Raw genomic sequence first — 4977 nt, 5'->3', positions numbered from 1 at the left:
TGAACAATAGTGAACAAAACACTGATCACTGTGTCAACTGAAAATGAATTATAAAACAAAAACGGACAAAAAAGCCTGAATGCAATATGTGGCCCCTTTTGTATGATGAATAAAGAAGGTGATGCTTGCAATGTACTTTACAACGTATTTACTCTCTTTTTAAATATGTAAAATCACATAACATTTAATAGTGCCTAGAGACTTTTTTTTTAGAAAAAATCTATGATATGTGTAAGCAAGTGTATGTCTGTATTAATATACCTAATATTGACTGAAAATTAGGCCTAAATGTAAATACAATTATTTCACGTGCATGCACGCCTTAATGTGGAAAACAAATGTATACCCCTTATAGGGCTTAACACGCCAACCCACCAAATGCAGGTGGATTTAATTCTATATATAAAAAATATATAATATATACATTTTTTATATATAGAATTAAATCCATTATATACATATAATATAATATATACATTTTTTAATTGTAGTCTTTTAAAAATGCATCTGAAAGAATATACTACCCGCTGCGCTTGCTCGCTGCAAACAGTACAGATTACTAAATAGTTTTAAGTAAATTCAGCAAATTATTGGACATTAAGCTAAAAAGTCTTATTAGTTAATACATGACGTCTTAGTAAGAACAACTGTTATATTTAACTGTGTAGATGAATATTGTTGGTGTTTCAGGCCTTGAATTTTGGTGTGGGATTGCGTGTATTAATTTTACTCATTCCCGCAGATATTGTGCTCACACCCAAAGTTTGGCACATAAAGCCACCGCTCAGTACTAAATTGAGTTCTTTTTCACTGCTTATATATTGTGCTGAAACAGTCAAATACACAAAATAATGATAAAATGTCCATCTCGGCGAGCATTCACACATGTTCAGTTATGTTTGAAGTGAACGTAAACACGCATATGCAAGTTAACAGTATAATGGATCTTTGCATCCCTTCTTAAAGTGACAGCAGTCTATTATTCTTCTTGTGAACTTATGAGATGAAATTAAAATATTTATATGGCAGTTTTCAAGCCCTAATAATATAATATAATAACTTACGAGCACTATTTAAACAAACTCCTGGCTTTAAATGCACAGTGGTGATGGGTAGTACGGATCATCTTACTGACTCAGATCTTTGAATCTCGTTAATATGAGCAAATCATTTGTCAAGTCATTTTGTTCATTTCAGCAGAATATATTTAAAATGTTAATGGCCAAATTCCCAAACACATTCTTAAGCGATGTTGATAACATTTCTAATAAAAAAACTAATAAAATAACTGCAATGCAAGGCCAAATTATGAGAAACAGAAATGATTCATTCATTGCTTAGCAGGGTCTTCAGGCTAGGCAGTCAGTTAGTTTACCTCACCTCCAAACTTGAATCATTTGTTCTTTTGTTCTTTCATTCGTTCTCTCGGGAGGTGAACTAATCATTTCTCTTTCCGGTACAGACAGCATAGCCTCTATGTGGCTGTCATGAGATGAACGAACGACTTGGACCCGAACCCGAAGACTCGAGATGTGAACTAATCAATTTGTACAAAACCTAATGTTGAGCATCTGCAGTCAACACAAAATGAATAAACTGAGACAACTTGTTGTCAAAATGAACAAAAAAATGCATCACTAGGGTATACAGCAGGAAGCAAATAACAACGTCACGAGAGACGTTGTTAAAATACCTCATGTCTCAAAGCACATAACATTACAATAATAATAAACAAACAACCTAAAGAGCGCTGACCTGTACCACCTGACTGCTGCAGATTCATTTCGGTGTTGCCACTGAAACGCATTGATTCAAGTCACAAACTGCTCTGAGTATAACGTCAGCGTGAACGCAGCAGAGGCCCTCTTTACATAATATTAAGTTTACATGGTATTAAGATGCGTTTTGGTCGATCGGTTCACAAGTGGATGAGGCTACATATAGGTGTAAACCTATGGTGTAAACAGGGTCTAAAACGTTTTGAGCTTGTCCACTTTTGACCACTTCCAGACTCAAAAACACCTGGTGTAAGCAGCGTCTTACGTCACCACTGAACCACTGCGTTCACTGAAGCAGATTGACAACAGAACCGGAAGACAATACAATCCTGAATAAAGTCATAGTTTTTGTTAATTTTGGATCAAAATGTATTTTCGATGCTTCAAAACATTTCTGAGTAACCCACTGATGTCACATGGACTACTTTGATGATGTCTGTATTTACTTTCTGGGCAAGGACAGTATTCAATGGAGGGACAGAAAGCTCTCGTACTAATATCTTAAACTGTGTTCTGAAGATGAGCGGAGGTCTTACGGGCTTGGGACAACATGAGGGTGAGTCATTAATGACATAATTTTTGGGTGAGCTAACCTACTAACCCTATAATCTAATCTTGTTTAGCTCACGAAAGTCTAAGATGATTGAACTTTTTCCACCATAAACTTGCTGTATTTATAACACACAAATTGTATCAATTGTATTTGGTCTGGTTTTGTGTTGTGTTGTCTAGAGAACCAGCACTCCAGGATTGTTCAAGAAAGTTGGATCTGCACAGCCTTTCCCGCTCTATGAAACTACTGTCAGCAACTGATCCACTCGTATCCTGCTGCTGTTCTTCATCTACTGAATGTTGTTGACTCGAGTACTGCTGGTCTGTTGCAAAGGTGAAGGTTTTGAATCAACTTCACTGATATGTACAACAGGACTTGAAGTATTACAGACCATTTGATAAGCAGCTTTCATATAATTCTGATGACAGAAATGCCTAAATTGTGCATTCATTGTTTATTTTAAAGGTTGACCTATGTAAAGAGGCTTGTTTGTTAATAAAAATAAATAGTTTGTTAAAACCACTGTTTGGATTTTGCCTTTATTTTTTACTTTACACAGAATTCTATTATGATCCCAGACTAAGGTTACAATTTAACTTTCTGGATTGTTTTGAAATAAAGTTTTGAAAGATTAATTATTTTCTGATTAAATGATTTGTCAGTTTATTTTACAGTTCTTTAAAGTTGGTAATGCAGAACCCTAATAAGAAAAAGTGGTAACTCTTTTTCATTGTAAAAAAACAAAAAGTGTTCTATCAACACCAGGGTGGTGTAATACTCAACTCCTAAGGCTAAGAATAATTCCAAGAGTGATTTTCATTTTCTTTTAAAGAGTTAGGTCGACAGTGTACAATTATAACTCTGCCAGTGTTTGCCACAAAGCTGCACCCAGCTCTGCAACAATGTTGTTCTCTGCATTGGTGGTCATATTTTACTTTTAGTGTTCAACACCGTGTCAGTGTTGCAAAAGGAAACACTTTTGAAAGTGTTTAGATTTCCGGATTTCAAATTTACTGTTCAAATCCTGAAGGAAAATGACCAGTCTTCATAAAGATCAGAGATATTTTGACACTACATCCTCCAACCAGCTTCTGCACTGTACAATTTCCTGCATATAAGTGATGTTGATCATCTAAACATGAAATCTGTATGACACACTTTATATAAAGTGTATAAAAAATTACAAAAAAATGTGTATAAATCCTATGACTTTAATTAGACTAGCATTATGATTCAATATAATAACTTTAAATGATTTTTATATGAATGTAAGTTATTACTTATACCACTGCATACTTCTGTCATGTAAAACTCAACAGTTATTCATTTAATATAAGAACTTTAAATTATTTGTGTATAAATAGCAGGTGTTTTCTATTAATACCATACACCATTGCATACTTTTGTCATGTACAAGTCATGTAAGACTTTTTACAGTATTCATATATGACACAAAAATCCCCTAGAAGTTGTATGTGTGCTATTTTAGTATGAAAGGGGCCATAATCGGTCTGATTTTGTATAGGACATGTATTGGTCTTACATGAAACACAAAAGGTAATTCTGACCAATTTGAGTAAGGAAGATATATGGTTGCTGTAAATGAACCATGCAGGGTTTTTTCATGTTGTTTTGTTTGCGGTGCTCAGTAACTGACGTCTGTCTGCAACTCTGCATAGCAGACCGAAGCAATGATTGGCCAAACATTTGATGGTCCAATAGATTTTGTGACAGAACATTTTAAAAACAATGCTGTGTTCTGAGCTAAATGCGGCCATTGTATGTGCTTAGCTTATATGACGGTATTTTGACCAGCTGAGAACTCGTGAAGAGCTAATAAACTGTGTAAAGGAGTCAAAACAGCAGCAGGAATCCCTCTGTGCACACAAAAATGATCTGCAACGAGGAGACGCGGTTCTGATGCCTGTACCGAACTGTGGTGGGCAACATTGCTATGGAGGTTGTAAGCGGACCAAGACGGTCTCGCTCTGCCTGTTTGGTGTGTACCGCACAAGGGTTCAGATGGCAGTTCACACTCACTTATTCAAATGAAGTGTGAACACCCCTTAACTTGTCATCAGGATGTGAAGAGACTTTCAACCTGCATAACAAAAAAATGTTTCAGGAACAAATCGCCTACCCTGCCTTTAAATGCCACTAAAAAGCTTAGACTATATGGCGAGTTCCATTGTAACAACAACGCTACTGGCATCAACATGCTCAGTGAACTGTATTTAGCGTTGTTAGCAAGACTTTAAGGTGTGTGTAGAAACTGACTTTCAAAAAATAAACTTACCCTGAAAAATTATAAATAGTGAAAAATTGTGAAAATCTGTGACAACTAGCCCTGGTCTTCGCTAGAGAAACAGAAACCCAAAAGTTAGATGATTGCAAGGAAATGAATTTATATAGAGTGCTTTTATTTACATACAGAAATTTACATAGTCAGCATTTACACAGAGCACTCTCTTTTCTCTTTGGACTCCATCAGCTAATTATATGCAGCTTCATGGCCTTTATGATACTTGTCCGTTTCAAATGTAGGCCCACTATATTACCATACTATACCAAAACTGCAATACTGCATACCACCTAGTGGTAGAGCCTGTCCCTTCAATCTCATCGGTGTGGGCAAAGCCGTGCACG

This window comes from Pimephales promelas, chromosome 23, assembly GCF_988280905.1.
Source record: "Pimephales promelas chromosome 23, fPimPro1.hap1.1, whole genome shotgun sequence".
Classification (NCBI taxonomy): domain Eukaryota; kingdom Metazoa; phylum Chordata; class Actinopteri; order Cypriniformes; family Leuciscidae; genus Pimephales; species Pimephales promelas.
Note: the sequence above shows the minus strand (reverse complement) of the source record.